The 17,834-nt window shown below is 38.8% G+C and overlaps 1 long non-coding RNA gene across 12 annotated transcripts in view; it reads left to right on the top strand.

The window, feature by feature from the left end:
* The window catches only part of LOC133259148 (uncharacterized), a 184,644-nt gene that overhangs the window by 7,686 nt on the left and 159,124 nt on the right, over window positions 1–17,834 (top strand). Inside the window, exon 3 of one of the 12 annotated variants that reach the window (XR_009740290.1) lies at window positions 8,248–17,340. The exons of 10 other annotated variants lie outside the window; for them this stretch is intronic. This is a non-coding gene — a long non-coding RNA (uncharacterized LOC133259148). Of the gene's footprint in view, window positions 1–207; window positions 2,806–8,247; window positions 17,341–17,834 lie in introns of those variants that run through there. One more of the 12 variants, XR_009740279.1, reaches the window with a different exon arrangement.

Genomic DNA, 17,834 nt, shown 5'->3' with positions numbered 1-17,834 from the left:
TGTTCAAGGAGTAGCTGGACATATAAGTTTTTCCCTCAATCTAAAGGTTTATCACTCAGAGCACCAGGAACAGCTGAAAACACTGTATGGAAATCATGGAACTCAGGAAATATGGGCTCCTGATTACACACACACACCCTCACGCTCACCCTCCCTGCTATCTCCTGGCCCCCTTCCTCACACTGGCAACCCGATGTCTATTTTCAGGCAGGCCTGACGCTGAGCAGCATGGACACAGAGATCAACAGGTGCTGACGCTTGAGAGTTCTTCCAATCAAATGGACAAGTGTTGCAAGAGGGAACATGTGTGGGTAGCAGGGGGCAGGAATGGTGCCAACAGAATCATACCCTCTACTTCCAAAGTCAGAAGTCAACAATAATTCCTAAAAAGGAAAACCAAGCCATAGCAGTTTAAGGATGTCATTTAGAAATTTAGAAACATTGAGCAATACCAAAGATGAGTAAGAGTCTTGCCCCTCTCTGTGATTTTTATGGAAAAAAAAGGATTCAATCAGTTTCTCAAGAAGAACCAGGGCCAACCACTTTGTGGAAAGCTTGTGCTCCATCATCCATCACACAGACACCCAGTCCTGATGAACTCAGACATCAGAAGAGGCAAGGCTTCTGTGACAAGTAGCTAGTCTGTAATACTGCTGCATAACCCCACTCAGTAGTACACATGAATTCATACTTGCACTCACAGACCTGTAGGTCAGGTGCAGTTTCTTGCAGTTTTGGCTCATCTAGATGAGGCCTGAGTAAGTACTCTGGTTCAGGCTGTGCTTCTAGGCTTGGTTCCAGGCTGTGAAACCTGTTCCACATCTCATTCCAGAGCTCAGGCAGAGGGCCAGTGGCTATGTATGGCATGTACTTGTCATCATGAATCACTTTCATGAGCATTCCAACTGACATCCCATGCATTGTGTCAACTGACATCCCATGGATCCAAACAATCACATGGTCAAGCCCAAAGCCAGAGGTTGGGGAGCTGTTATTTGACCACTATGAATTCATGGCCAGGGTGTAGATAATCTGACACCACTACAGCAGATTAAAGAAATTGCTAGAACTGATAATCCAGTCTACCAGCACACCTTCCTCAATGTATCATTCAACAAGTGTGTTTTGATATTGGTCTTCATCCCATTACATCATCATGGTAGTTCTGTCACCTTATCATATTCTCTGTCCTCTAGCAGACAAATCTAGGATTGTATACAAATAATTTAAACACATTGTAATCATGTGTTTAAAAAAAGAATATCTAGGATGAATAGCCTAGAGAAGTGTTCTGATTTGTCTCTTTATTTTTATGCAGTTGAGTCTTTAAAAATCTTTTTATAAATTACTTTGTTCAAAGTCTCTCTTTTTGTTTTAAACTCACTCTTTTATCTAAATAAGAATATAGAATTCCATAAAAAAATGTACCCCATTTTATGTCAGGTAGCACTTTGTCCCTGTTCTGGGTTTTTAAAAAGTAGAAACTCAGAGCAAAATACACTGGAATGCAGGGAAAGTTATTTGATATAGAAAATGTGTAGTCTAGCCAAGAAGTGATTACTCCAGAAATCCTCATGGAGAATAAAGGATTTAATGTGAGACTTGATATTTTGGAAAAACAAACTGAGGATTAATAATATCCGGGTGATGTCTCCCAAAAACACCAAAGGAAACAGTGAAGACGTCTTAAAAGAATGGCTTCCAGATGCCTAGTAAATCATGTGTCTCTACCGAATGAGAACATGACTAGAGGGGGATATTACTTATTTTGAGAAAAGAAGCATTCTTTGAGTGACTAGTCGTCTTTTGCCCGTCAACTCTATAATACTATTAAAGATCTAAAAGCCAAGAGTATTACCCTTTTCAAATAATGAAATGATGGATACATTATTTGCAATGAAAATTAGTTTAACTGCACAGTGTGATTTATTTGTAAGAAAATAAGTAAGTTAGGGTTTTATAGTGAGATGGATTGTCTTCTTTAGTGACTGGAATACATCTCGGAGTTTTGTTAGGTGGAGGAAGGATGATTGTAAAAAGAGAGGATGGGAAAACCAGGATGGGGCTTAGTGCTTCAGAATATATTTAGGTACATTTCAGAAACAATTTGTAATCTGGAAACTGCTTTCCTATAAAGTATCTAGACCCACAGACCCTTTTGCAAGAGTTCATGTGTTTCCAGTTTGGAAGCCACTCACTTGGTTCCTTGATGGAGCGTCTCAGGCCCCGTGTTCCTCTGTCTTTTGCGGTCTTAAGTCACACCCTCCAGTAGGCTCCAGTATGGATCTGCACCACTCACAGTGTGCCAGAACCCATTAGCTTTCGGACTTGGGGTCCTGAAGAGCAGTTATTGAAGTCACTGGCATTGGTTTTCCATATTGAAATCTTCCTTTGACTTTCTCCGTGACTCATAGTCTTATCCCTGTAATATTACCTGGCAAGTGTTTGAGCTCGAAGCAGTTTTTCTCTGGGTTTTGTCACTGGATTAAAAAACAACAGCAACAGCAGCAGGAATGAAACTAGTCTCTAGGGATGACAAACAGATTGTAATCCGATATCATAGAACAGAAATTAGAATGCGTACATTCTCTCTGAGGGCTATTGCATTTACTCAATTACATTTCCTATAGAGGATTTTAAACACAAATGGGCCATTTTGTAATTTCCATGGATATTAAGTTCTTAAGGTAGAAAAAGGAGGAAAAAAGGAAGTCTAAGTGAACTAAATTAATCTTCTATTTCCTTCCTAACTGACAAATCAGCTGAAAGAGGCAGAAGCACGATTAATAAACCATATGCAATACATTGCCAGTTGTCATTTGAAGAAACTGTTTTTTCTCCTGTCTTATTGATTACCTAAGTGTTATAATAACATTACAGGAGCTTTTGGGGATTAGGAAAGCCATGATGATTTTTCCCCCTCCTTTGCAAATGTGTCTACTTCCTCAACTTCTGTAAGCTCACTCTGTATTAGTTAAGATTAGGTTCTGGTGTGAGAAACAGAGACTCCAAAAACAGTGGCTTACAGAGGACAGAATTTTATTACAACGGTAGTCTGCAGCAGCAGTCAACTCTGCAAAGTCCTAGGGGATTCAGGCTCCTCCTCCGCTGGGCAGGACTCACATTTCCAAGGTCTCCCTCCTCTCCAGCATGAGGACCACTTTCCAGCCAACAGGAGGGAGGAAAGCATGAAGAGGGACGAAGGCCATGCACTGGCTTTCTTTTAAGGAAATTGCCATTCCACAGTTCTACTTATATCTCAGTGGCCATAATGAATCACATGAAACATTTTGGCTTTTTACATTCTGAAGCTATATTAATAGATACACAGAAATTTAAATGAGCCAAATTAATTTTTTTTTTCTTTTTTGGCTGCACTGCACAGAGCAGCATGTGGGATCTTAGTTCCCTAACCAGGGAATGAACCTGCAGCCCCTGCTTTTCAAAGCACAGAGCCTTAAGCACTGGACTTCCAGGGAAGTTTCTTCTTCTCTTTTCTAAAGATCTGACCCTTTTATCATTAAAGAGTTACCCTGTTTTTCTCTAGTAATGATTTTTGCCTGGGAGTATATTTTGTCTGATTTTAATAGAGGTACCTCAGCTTTCTGTTTGGTGTTTTTCTGGTGTATCTTTTTCTATCCTTTTACTTTCAATTTTTCTGGAAACTTACATCTTAGATATGTTCATTGTAACAGAATATAGCTGATTTTTTTAAAATACAGTCTGACAGTGTTTGGAATTGATATGTACATGTTGCTATATTTAAAATGGATAACCAACAAGGACCTCAGTTCAGTTCAGTTCAGTTGTTCAGTCGTGTCCGACTCTTTGCAACGCCATGAATCGCAGCACGCCAGGCCTCCCTGTCCATCACCAACTCCCGGAGTTCAACCAAACTCATGTCCATCAAGTCGGTGATGCCATCCAGCCATCTCATCCTCTGTCGTCCCCTTCTCCTCCTGCCCTCAATCCCTCCCAGCATCAGAGTCTTTTCCAATGAGTCAACTCTTTACATGAGGTGGCCAAAGTACTGGAGTTTCAGCTAAAATTTTCAGCTTTAGCATCATTCCTTCCAAAGAACACCAGGACTGATCTCCTTTAGAATGGACTGGTTGGATCTCCTTGCACTCCAAAGGACTCTCAAGAGTCTTCTCCAACACCACAGTTAAAGGCATCAATTCTTTGGCGCTCAGCTTTCTTCACAGTCCAACTCTCACATCCATACATGACCACTGGAAAAACCATAGCCTTGACTAGACGGACCTTTGTTGGCAAAGTAATGTCTCTGCTTTTGAATATGCTATCTAGGTTGGTCATAACTTTCCTTCCAAGGAGTAAGCGTCTTTTAATTTCATGGCTGCAGTCACCATCTGCAGTGATTTTGGAGCCCCAGAAAATAAAGTCTGACACTATTTCCACTGTTTGCCCATCTATTTGCCATGAAGTGATGGGACCAGATGCCATGATCTTAGTTTTCTGAATGTTGAGCTTTAAAGCCAACTTTTTCACTCTCCTCTTTCACTTTCATCAAGAGGCTTTTTAGAAAAGAAAAAAAAAAAAAAAAACAGAGGCTTTTTAGTTCCTCTTCACTTTCTGCCATAAGGGTGGTGTCATCTGCATATCTGAGGTTATTGATATTTCTCTCGGCAGTCTTGATTCCAGCTTGTGCTTCTTCCAGCCCAGCGTTTCTCACAATGTACTCTGCATAGAAGTTAAATAAGCAGGGTGACAATATACAGCCTTGACGTACTCCTTTTCCTATTGTATAGCAAAGGGAATCCTGCTCAGTACTCCATAATAATCTAAATGGGAAAAGAATTTGGAAAAGAATAAATACATGTTTGTATATGACTGACTCCCTTTGCAGCACACCTGAAACGAACACAACATTGTTAATCAACTATACTTCAATATAAAATAAAAATTTTTTAAATAAAGTAAAAAATAATATAGATATAGTCTGACAACCTTTGTGTTTAATGAAGGCATTTAAGATATTTACATTATGTGAAATCTTATTTTATGTTTCCATTTGTCCCTTCTTTTCTATGATTCTTTTTCTCTCCTCTGTTGCCTTTTGCTTGAATTGATTTTTTCCTAATTCTTTTTTATCTACTACTATTTAGGAGTTGTGCACTCTGATACTGTTCTTTTTGTGGTTACCCCCAAAATTACAGACATAATTAACTTATCAAAGTCTCCGATTAGTGTCTTTGCCCAGCTGCTGAGCCCTCATCCATGCTGGAGTTGTGTCCATTCTGGTACAACATGCTACTGCTGCTTTATACAGTCGTCATTTCATATTGTTTGTTTCTGTGCATATATTTACCACTTTCTCTGCTTTCCTTTTCTTTGGAAAAAAAGAATCATCAAGGTATGACTGATGTTCAATAAACTACACATGTTAAAAGTATACAATTTGATAAGTCCCAACATATATGAAATAGTCACTACATCTAGGAGAATGAACATACTGTCACCTCTCAGAAGCTTGTCATGCCCTGTTTTACTACTTCATCCAGCGTCTTTATTCTGTTGGTGGTGGTGGTGCTTCAGGCAAGAGCCTAAATCCAGATCCTGTTACTTTGTCATGGCCATACATCTCTCCAGTTGTATCTCAGACTTTGAATATGATATCACTTTCCTTCTCTCTCTCTCTTATACTCAGTTAGATTTCCCCTTAGTAGAGGTCTGCTGGAGAAGAAAATGGCAACCCATTCCAGTATTCTTGCCTGAGAAATCTCATGGACAGAGGAGCCTGGAGGGCTATAGTCCATGGAGTCCCTAAGACATGACTTAGCAAGTAAACCACCACCCAAAGATCTGCTAATGGCAAATTCCCCTCAGTTTTTGATGACCTGAGAATGTCATCAGCTTCAGTTCAGTTCAGTTCAGTCGCTCGGTCGTGTCCAACTCTTTCCGACCCCATGGACTGTAGCACACCAGGCTTCCCTGTCCATCACCAACTCCTGGAGCTTGCTCAAACTCATGTCCATTGAGTCGATGGTGCCATCCAACCATCTCATCCCCTGTCATCCCCTTCTCCTCCTGCCTTCTCTCTTTCGCAGCATCAGGTTCTTTTCCAATGAGTTGGTTCTTCACATCAGCTTGGCTTCATGCAGAAAAGATTTTTCTTCCCTCTAAGAATAGAGGTCTTGGTTAAAAATAGTTTTCTCTTTGTACATTGAATATATCACTTCACAGTCTTCGGACTTCCTTTTTGGCCATCAAGAAATCAGCTGTCGATTTGTTACTCCTCTAAAGGTAGTACATCTCCTTTTAAAATCTCTTTTCATTCTTTCTTTTTGAATAATAAGCATTTATAAAAGTCATAGGGCATAGACATAGAGAAAAAGCTAGTAACTACCAGTAGGGAGAGAAATGGTGGAGGGGCAAGATAAGAGTAGTGAATTAAGAAGTACAAACTATTATTTGTACAATAAATAAACTATTAATATAAAATGTATTGCACAACATAAGACATATAGCCAATATTTTAAAATAACTGAATGGAGTATAACCTTTAAAAATTGTGACTCACAATATGCTGTATAACTGTAACTTTATAATATTGTGCATCAACTATATCTCAAATAAATGTTCAAAATAGCTGAGAATAACAGTATCATAATAATAACTAAGAGCAAAAAAAAGCATAAGATGTATAAAGACCAAACACAGCTTGCTTCTTTTATAGAATTGAGGATCTCTTTTTCTTTGATGCTCTACAGCTTCACCATGATTTTTCTAGTTGTGAGTTTTCTTCATATTTATCCTGCCTGATTTTTGCTGTGCCCTTGAGTCTAACCAAAGATCCTTTTCAACAATTCTGGAAGATTCTCAGCCATTTTATTCTCACACATTAACTGTGCTCCCTCTCTCTTTTCTTTCTGAAGCTCTGTTCGTCCTAAGTTGCTTCAGTCGTGTCCAACTCTTTGTGACCCCATGGACTGTAGCCTGCCAGGCTCCTCTGTCCATGGGATTATCCCAGCAACAATACTAGAATGGGTTGTCATGCCCTCCTCCAGGGGATCTTTCCGAACCAGGAAGCAAAACCATGTCTCATGTCTCCTACTTTGGCAGGCAGGTTCTTTACCAGTAGCGCCCCCTGGGAAGCTCCAGTTAGGCACATATCTCCTCTGTCCACCCATTTTCTTAACCTATTTTCCCATATATTGCATGTGATTTCTGTGCCACCTTCTGGATAACGTCCTCATGATTATTTGTCCTTGAGATCACTAATTCTCTCTTCAGCTGTGTCTAAAGTGAAGTCGCTCAGTCATGTCTGACTCTTTGTGACCCCATGGACTATAGCCTACCAGGCTTCTCCATCCATGGGATTTTCCAGGCAAGAGTACCAGAGTGGGTTGCCATTTCCTTCTCCAGGGGATCTTCCTGACCCAGGGATTGAATCCAGGTCTCCCATACTGCAGGCAGATGCTTTACTCTCTGAGCCGCCAGGGAAGCCTTCAGCTGTGTCTAGTCTACTGTTAAACCTATCAGTTGAGGGTTTATTTTGTTCATTTCAGTAATTATGTTTTTCATTTCCAGGTACTCTACTTGCTTCTTGCTCAGATTATGGTCATTTTATATAGTCTATTGTTCTCTATACAGATTTTCAAACTTTTATTTATACATGCTAAGCATAATACTTATTTATACATGCTAAGCATAATTACGTTATACACATAATATAACAGTATCTGAAGTCTTTTGGTTTTATTTCTCATATTTTTATTCTTGCTGCTTCTCGCTCATGGTACCTTGTTTCCCTGTGTGTTGAATGGTATTTTGCTGTTAGCTGTTCATTTCCCTTGAAATTTTTTTTTTCAATGAATTCTTTGAGAACTGGGGGAAAAAGTTTCCTGTAGAGAAGATTGGCCTTTGCTTCTGTCAGATTCCTGTATATCTAAGGCTACTTTGAATTCCTGGTATCATTTTGTATATTTGGTCTGTAATTTTTCATTTAACAGTATATCATGAAATGTGTGTTACTCTAGATAAATTCACCTACTCATTATTTTTAGGGCATTCTATAAAAATGATATATTATAATTTATTTAATCCTTTGACTGTGTGGAACACAACAGACTGTGGAATATTCTTATATGGGAATACCAGACCTGCCTCCTGAGAAACAAGAAGCAGCAGTTAGAACTGGACTTGGAATAATGGACTGGCTCAAAATTGGGAAAGGAGTATCTCAAGGCTGTATTTTGTCACCCTGCTTATTTAACTTATATGCAGAGTTCATCATATGAAATGCTGGGCTGGATGACTCACAAGCTGGAATCAAGATTGCTAGGAGAAATATCAACAATCTCAAATATGCAGATGATACCACTTTAATGGCAGAAAGTGAAGAGGAACTAAAGAGCCTCTTAATGAAGGTGAAAGAGGAGAGTGAAAAAGCTGGCTTAAAACTCAACATTCAAAAAATGAAGATCATGGCATCCAGTCCTATCACTTTATGGCAAATAGGGGAAAAAGTGCAAACTGTCAGATTTCATTTTCTTGGCTCCAGAATCAATATGGATGGTGACTGCAGCTGACAAAATTAAAAGACGCTTGCTCCTTGGAAGAGTACCTGTAACAAACCTAGACAGTGTATTTTAAAAAGCAGAGAAATCACTTTGCTAACAAAGTTCCGTAAAGTCAAAACTATGGTTTTTCCAGTAGTTTTGGAAACTAACCATACATGACTAACGGAAAAACCATAGTTTTGTATGGTTGTGAGAGCTGAACCATAAAGAAGGCTGAGCGCCAAACTATTGATGCTTTCAGACTGGTGCTGGAGAAGACTCTTGAGAGTCCCTTGGACAGCATAGAAATCAAACCAGTCAATCCTAAAGGTAATCAACCCTGAATATTCATTGAATATTTGAAAGGACTGTTGCTGAAGCTGAAGCTCCAATATTTTGGCCACCTGATGCGAAGAACCAACTTATTGGAAAAGACCTTGATGCTGGGAAGGATTTAGGGCAAGAGGAGAAGGGGGCCACAGAGGATGAGATGGTCGGATAGCATCACTGACTCAATGGACATGAGTTTGAGAAACTCAGGGAGATAGTGAAGGACAGGGATGCCTAGTGTGCTGCAGTTCATGGGGTCACAAGGAGTCAGACACAACTTAGCAACTGAACAGACCAACAATTTATCCTTCAACTGTTTACTTTTTAGGAGATATCACTAAAAATGTGCATCTTTATATACATAACTTTACATGCTTGCATAATCATCTCTAATTTTTATATACATATAAAATATATATACCCTCTAATCATATACATTCATTATTCAATAACATATATTGAATGTATTCATTTACACATTCAAATATATGTAATACATACATTATGATATATACGTATATATATGTTCCATAAAGTTGGACTGCTATGGCCAAAGAAAATGTGTACTTTAAAAATGTTTAAAACATGCTACCCATGACCTTCTAGAAAGATTCTGTCAATTTGCAGCCCACCAGTGTATACCCACGCCCTTGACAATGCTAGATATTATCAGTCTTTGAATTTTGCTGATCTGCTGAGAATATTATTATTTTAATCTGCTGATATCTCACTACTAATGAGGCTGAACATATTTGCTTATATATTTGATGGCTGTTCTCTTCTGTATGATTGCTGTTTATTTATTTTGCCCATCTTTATAGTTTTTTCTGAGTCGTTTCTTATAGATAGTCCTTGAACCTTACAGATTTTAACATCTTTCTTTTAAACATTTGATCCAGAAACAACTTTTACAATGTAAATATGAACTAGTATGAATTGGAATGGAAATGCTTTCATGATAGATACTGTTCTTGGGACAAAGCTGTGCAGTGAATAATTGTAAACGGTGTACATGGTGATGGTCTGCTCCATCAGCTCTTTCATAGTCTCGGGTTTTACACCATGAATATGATAGTGCTCTTTGTAACTACTTTTAGAATCTGTATTTTCTCATTTCCTGTTTCTGATCATTATCTAAAGTGAGTGCTTTACTTGACTAAATGGATATTTGAATTGAGGCAAAAGAAGCTACCAGTAGTGATTGTATATTTTATTGTTGAGAAAATTAAGCCTAATTGTTTCCTGAGTCTTTAAAAAAGGTATTAGGCATTCATGTACTAATAGTCATACTTAGGGAGCTATTTCTGGTTAGATTTCTGATGGTTTACTAGAGATAAACTTATTTTCAGAGACCTTAATTTTTTTAAAATTTCAGGTGTTTTAACATGTAGCCAGTTTTTACCAGATGTTTCCATCATCATTATTTATCTAAAGCAGTAATATTTATATTTAACAACTATTGTTGGAGGGAGATTACAGCATTGTTGTAATTTGAAGTTTTATTAATGCATATCTTACTGTTTTGGAAAATGTCTAGTATTTCTAATGACTGTTCAAATCTGTGTTTCTTATGAAATTCTTACTTGGTTTCTATAGTGAATTCTTTTGAGCTATGAATTTTTTGTAAAGTTATTGGAAAAGCCATTTTCTGACAATTATAAGGCATTGGCTCTAGCCAACGATGATTTTTATAAATGTTTATAGTGTGAGAGAAATTTGACTTTGCATACTGAAATAAACTGAAAATTATGGAAAGTTTCTTAATTCTTCCGTAGGAATGCATTCCTTAGTCACAGAATCATACAAAATGATATAATGCCAAAGATTTTTTAAACTTCTTTGAATTCATAGCTTATATAGTTCATATAACTAGGAGCATTTAGGACATCATCAACTCAAATTGGATAAAGAATGTGTTAATTGTCTTAAAAATCTATATTTTAAGAAATAAAATTGGTTAAGAATCATCAGGGCTTAGAAATTATATTTTTCAGAATTTTCCCAAGAAACTTACAAATAAGCATGCTAAACATACAAATGCATCTGATTAGAGACTGACCCAAAATTTAAAAAGATTACAAAGTCTTAGCAAATTTTATATTTCACTGAATATCTGATTAAAACAGTTTAAACATTTTTGGCGTTTAAATAAAGTCAGATATTCTTTCTTATTTATTATTTTCAGAACATATAATTTAAGGTTACAAAAGTTTAAATTATGCTTTTTTTAAATGTCAGATCCATTTGACCATTTAAAATTATTAAAAGCAGACAGGATAGAAGGCTGATACTGAATTCATGATTCAGTATGAATTTGGCCTGAGAGAATAAATGACTACAGCTACTGGGAGATAAGAACTATAAACCTTGCACTTCATCAGTTAAGTGAAAGCATTTTTATCTGGTATGTTGTAAGAGATGCTGGTCCTTATAAATGTGATAATCAGATTATTTGGAACCTGATGCAGCCAAGTAAAAGTTACCTTGCTAAGTTATCAAGCAACTTCTAAAATTCTCTGGATTTAGGTATCAGCCAGGGCCAAAAGAGATCAAGACCAAAAGGGAACCAACATAGCAAACAGAAGAAGAATTCAGAAATACTGGGGAAATCAAAATAAGAACTTGAGCCTCTAGAGATATACCAGTACAACCAAGTTTACAGAGAAGGTGGGTAGGCAGAACTCAGTGGGTTACACTTTTACCCCAGCCCACTATCAGAGAGATACTATCACAGAAAAAAAGAAAGAGTAAAGAAAGACTTACCTTGTAATCTGCCCCAAGGTAAAAACTTCAGCTACCCTAAGGAGTCTTCAAATATGTTCTAGTCTTAGTAAATCTGGAAAACTGACCCTAAACTTCATAACAATAAATGTGTAAGTCACATTAAGTACTGTGTGTGTCATATGTAACTATTTACTATCATTTCAACAATCAGATAATTTTCTTTTTAAAATCTTTTCATCATCTATGCTAAATATTTATTAGTAGCAACTTCTATGACTATTTACAAACTAAATATTTAACATAATTCATGTGTTACTTGGCAGTGTATAAGCAAAGAATCTAGTCAATGCTACATTTTGCTTTGCAGAAGTGTTTAATTAACTTCAGTTCAGTTCATTTCAGTCACTCAGTAGTGTCTGACTCTTTGCGACCCCATGAATCGGAGCACACCAGGCCTCCCTGTCCATCACCAGCTCCCGGAGTTCACTCAAACTCAAGTCCATCGAGTCTGTGATACCATCCAGCCATCTCATCCTCTGTCGTCCCCTTCTCCTCCTGCCCCCAGTCCCTTCCAGCATCAGACCTCTGTACTTAAATCAGTACATACAGAGTTCGACAAGCCATGAAAATCAATAAGTAAAACTACATTTGGGGAAAATACTTCCCTGGGGAGAAAATGTTGTAGTCTTCATTTTCAAGCTGGCAGACACCATCGACTTAATTAACTTTCAGTTGTCTATTGAAATTAATTCAATCTGATCAAGAACCAAAATACAAACAAAATGTTTACGTTTGTGAAAGTTGAATAGGTGTTTCAGTCTATACCGTTTTCTATATTTAGAACCAGAAAGTGACATCAATAGCCTTCAACAACTTATTTATTGTCTTATTTTTGATCTCCAAACACATCCATACGCCATGTGCTCTGAACTTTCAGTCCCAAAAAGAGAATCCAAAACATTCATTACATACATATGCCTGTGATTACTTCTGACCCCAACAAAACCTTCAAGTGAAAGTGGAAAATAAGAATGCAGGAGTTTGTTTCTCCAACTTGCAACTTTGTTATAAGTACACACAAACACATTAATACCAACTTCGCCAAGCAGGATACAAAAATTATATGTAAATGATGATTACAACTATGTAAAACTGTAAATGAAAAAAAGATGGGAGGCTAGGAAGCCACTAAAATTGTGACAGTGATTATGCTAGGGTTACAGGGTCAGGGGTCTCTTGTTTGCCTTTTTGTTGATTTTCCAGATGCCCTGCAGTGTGGGGATACTACGTAATGAGTCTGCTGCTCTCGTCTTCTTTACTGAACACCCCCAAAAGACTTCACTCGAAAAATACGTAGTGATCAACATGCAGTTTATTGGCAGTTTGGTAGGAGAGGATTTGCATCAGAATTCGCAAGTCCCTACACAGGCTTTCGTGCGTTAGTATCAGGAAAGCGCTTCGTCCTTCCCCTCGCCTTCTTCTTGCAGCCTTACTGCTCTCATCGTTAGCCTCCGAAATGCCATGCGTCTCCCATTAACTTTCTTCCTCTTGAAATTATCTAGGAAGGTTTAACTATGCCTTGCATTCTCCCTCTAAATTTGCTTATCAAACCCATCCCATCAAAGCACTCAGGACACAAATGGATTTTGGAGTCACCAGTAGCCCCCTTCATTATGTTTCTGTGAGTGTAAACTGGCATGATATTCCGAGAAGAAAATACATCAGTCTCTCTCAGAGTTTAAAGTATAGATACCTTTTGGCCTAAAATCCCACAGTTAGAAATTCATTCTATGGAATTAGATCACCAAAGATCACCAAAGGAAAATGTACATGGATATTTATTGCAACAGCATTTGTCATAGCAAAAAGTGGAAATACATGAACCATCCAGCAGTATGAGTGCATGTCAGTCATGTCAGGCTCTTTGTGACCCCATGGACTGTAGCTCACCAGGCTCCTCTGTCCATGGGATTCTCCAGGCAAGACTACTGGAGTGGGTTGCCATGCCCTTCTCCAGGGGATGTTCCTGACCCAGGGATCGAACCCAAGTCTGCATCTCCTCTATTGGCAGGTGGATTCTTTACCACTGCACCACTTGAGAAGCTTCATCCACCAATATGGCACTGGCTTAAACAGTGTATCCATGGGAAGGACTATTACACAGCTGCTTGAAGAGTGAGTGAAAACATGCTAATCCAGAAAGCGCTTGAGATATGTATATCAATGTATATATAATAAATTAATAAATATCCATGTATATATATTAAAGTCAAGATATTAAACAATCTTTAGGGATTTTTCAGAGGGTGAAATCCAAGCTATATACTAAACCAGAGGTCCCCAACCTCTGGGATCTAATGCCTGACAATCCAAGGTGGAGCTGATGTAATAATAATCAAAATAAAGTGTACAATAAACATAAAATACTTGAATCATCCCCAAACCATCCCCCACCCCACCCCTAGGTCCGTGGAAAAATTGTCTTCCACAAAACCGGTCCCTAGTGCCAAAAAGCTTGGGGACCTCTGCACTAAACCAGATCCTAGAAAGAAAAAGCAAGTCTATGGAGGAGTACAGTGGGTCCTGCCATGAAGTCGCTGGGCCTTTATCAGCTGCAGACTGCAGGCGGGGAAGTGAGGCTAACCTTTCCGGCCCAAGTCCTGAGCCAGCCATGTGATCTTTGGGGAGATGCATTCGTAGTGCAAGTAGCTGATATGGCCAACACAGCAGGTAGTCACACAAGAGAGCAGATCATTTCTGCACAGCTGCCCTCAGGTTGCCCTGTTGTGACCCACATGGGGCAGCACCGTGGCCAGGACAGGGGCAGGCTGAAACTTGCCACGGGGAGAGGGTCTGGTGAGTTCTGCCTCGCTGTGCACTTTTCATTGTTTTGGCCTTGTGTATTCCTATTTCTTGGGGAGAAGCCAGATGGACCTGATTTGTCTGGTGAGTTGCCGTCACACATGACCTGTGTTCCTTAGTTTCTTTCATTATATCGCTTTGAGATGCTGAAACATCACCTCCGCACTTTAACAAATAGCACCTGGACGGTCTCATCTTGTTTCTTTGTGAAGCAATCACAAAACACTTCAGTAAAAAAGATTTATGACAGCTCTTCTGTTTTTTTCCATTTTATATGTCTGCTAAATTCCATTTTTTAAAAACATTATAGAGAAAGCCACTGGTGGAATTGCAATGTCTAGAAACGTTAACGTCTCCGTAAAAATAAGGCCACTCGAATCTTGTTAAACTGATATTGTATTCGTTGTGCTTCTTAATGCCCACGTTCATTCCAAAGGACTTATAAAGTGAAATCATCAAAAAGTTCCCAGCTGCACAAGTCTTTTGAAACTTTTCTGTTGTAACAGAGTCTGCATTACCCATTACAAAAACATGCAAGGGAGCTTAAAGATAGTTTAACAAAAAGACTAGAAACGGAGAATATCCAGGTGGCTTTTTAAGTGTGGAATATAATAAAACAGTGTTTGGAAAGTACGATGCCAAGATATAATAACTAGAAAACAAAAAAGGCCATTTATAAGCTGAAGTGTAACTTTCAATCATAAATAGAAGAGATGTTGAGCATGCAAGGAGGGGAAATAACATGAGCACTTAATAAATATGTAACAGACTAAAAGCCTTCAGAAGAGCAGTAGGACAGTATGTGCTGGGCCCATCCTTCTGAAGCTCTGATCTAAGGCTTTGAGTTATACTCTCTATCATTCAGGGCCTCCTCAAGGAAGAGAAATCACTTGAATATTTAAAACAGAGGGCCTGATGCAGAAAACTGGTCACCCATGGGAAAGCAGAGCGGAAATGCCCAATAGCAAGACAGGGAGGCAACCCAGAGGTTAACAGACCATCCCTGGGCCAGACTGAAGATGCAAAAGGTGAAGGTAATAACAGAGACACCAGAAGTGTCCCACTGTTGATCAGATGTTCCCAGGGACAGAAAGGGAGCAGGAGAAATACCCTGGCTTCTCCGTCCTTCCTCCCCCTATCTCCTGCTAGTATCTGCCTGGCCACTCCCAGCTTGGGAACTGGTCCGCTGGGCTCATTGCTGCCGCAGTACAGAGGACTAAATCCCAGGACAGACAGATCCAGGACCAGCACAAATATTTCTGCATTAGTGGACGCACACCCTTCCTCCAGTATGTTAGGGGAGAACTTCCCTTGAAGGGACATGTACCACACCGGGATGACCAGGGACTCTGTCCTGCACGTGATACTTCACTCAAAGCAAGTAGAGTCACCCCTGACTGCTCCCTGTGTCTTGACAGAGTTGCTCTGCTGCATTACTTAAAGTAATATTTCAGTTTGGTCATACACATTTTTAAAGGGCTAATTTGGCTTGTAGTCTGGATGTCCTTCTGTAATTCATCCACTGGCCTTTGGGCAGAGCACACTTCATAACACCAAGGGCAGGTTAAGTGGAAGCCCAGCTGGGCAGTTGTCCATGACACCAACCAACGAGAAATGCTAAGACATCAATGGGACATTAAAGCATCTCTGGAAATGTCACTAGCTGGGGAGAAAAAACAAACAAACAAACAAAAAAAATCCTTGCGTTACCCCAAATTCCTCCAAAGGAGATAGAAGTTACTTTATCTGGTTGAATGTTGGAACCCACTTTCAGGCACTGCGTCATCCACGCTCAACCTAAAACTGCTCTTGAGAACAATCAGGAAGCCAAATCCAAACATTAAAGGAAATCTTTTGGCTCATATAATTTTAAAAAGGATGAGTCAAGGTGACCTTCAGGCAAGTCTTGGTCTGCAGCCCAGTGATATCCCCAGGCCCATGTCTTCCTCATCATTAGCTCATGGTTGTAGGAAGACTCCCAGTGGTCTGTCTACTAGGTTAGAAAAGCCCTCTTCTCTCAACACGAGATATTCAGGGTCACCAACAATTACTGGCCAGGTTTTGGCTTCTTGGGAAATACAGTTTCCTTAAAAATTAGTGTTTCCTCCCCATTTGTCTGGTCACTAATGCATAACATAAGGTGTTTGAAATGAATACAGGGAGTGAGAGGACTCAGGACTAAGCTTACTCACATTTATGAGAAATTTCCACCTTCCTACTTTCTCTGGCACCTACCTCAGCTTGTGAAGGAGGATTAGCTTTTCCAGCCTTGAGAGGCTTCAGATGTCTGGGCCCCCAGACACCATGGATGGCCGGTTCCCTTAAGTATCTCTTAGCAAAGTCAAACAGTAGAAACCTCTTAAACACAGTGGTAAGGACTGCTTATAGCTCAATTTAAATTCAAAAGGAAACATAAAGAATAAAAATCGATTATAAACATTTTATTTTCACTCATCCATTCATCAGTGCTTTGGCATGAGGCCAAGGCCTTTTCTTCAAATGTGAGTCTTTTCTCACATTAAACCTTAGACGTAATGCATTGAGGCATAAGATTTACTTTCTTCTATTCTTGTTTTCTTTTAATGTATAGTGAGAATTTAAAGGAACATGTGATGTGAGGAGAGAAAAATCCTTTAAAATTTTTACAATTTCCCCCAATTTTTATAGTTTGAGAGCAGTTTTTAAGCTGTTGACTTTTATCAAGTCTTTCCAAGCATTTAATCTAGCTTTCCTAGGGTGAAAAAAAAAATTCCCTCTGTTGTCATGCTCATGGCTCATTGGTTTCTGTAATTCTTTATTTCTTACTAACTTATAAAATTATAATAAACGTAACTGGCATAAATAAGTTTAGGAGAAAACACAAATAAATTGGGAGCTGTAAAACTCAGTTCGTGGAAACAAGTGCCTAAATCCATAAGCATTTGGAGGAGTATGGGCTTATGTTAAAATGTTTTACAGACGAACAGAACATATTAAATGGCCAAGTATTCAGTTCAGCAGACATTGGTTGAGACAGAAAGGCCACCTGCAGCCTAAGCTTGTATCACTCACAGAAGACCTACCTCAATGTCACAGTACATATTTAAAATCTCAAAAATCCTGATTTTTTTATACCAGATGTCAGTGCCACAGCCTTGTTAGAAATGTACTCAGAGTCTAGAAACACAATAGGAAATATTTTAACCCACTCTTTGCTGCGAATACAAAGGTGTCCAGCTTCCCTGTTTGAGATCTGTAGGATCATCCTGTTACCCTCCAGCCCGCCTGTCAGCTCACACAGTTCCATGTTTTTTAATCTATTCTTTGTAACACCTCATTTTATGGTAACAGATTCTGCATGAGTTGTGAAAATAATAGAAGAGATTTAAACTGGCTTAAACAACAAAGGAAATATAT

This window comes from Bos javanicus, chromosome 13 (genome assembly GCF_032452875.1).
Source record: "Bos javanicus breed banteng chromosome 13, ARS-OSU_banteng_1.0, whole genome shotgun sequence".
NCBI lineage: Eukaryota > Metazoa > Chordata > Mammalia > Artiodactyla > Bovidae > Bos > Bos javanicus.
This window is presented reverse-complemented; position numbering and strand designations above follow the sequence as displayed.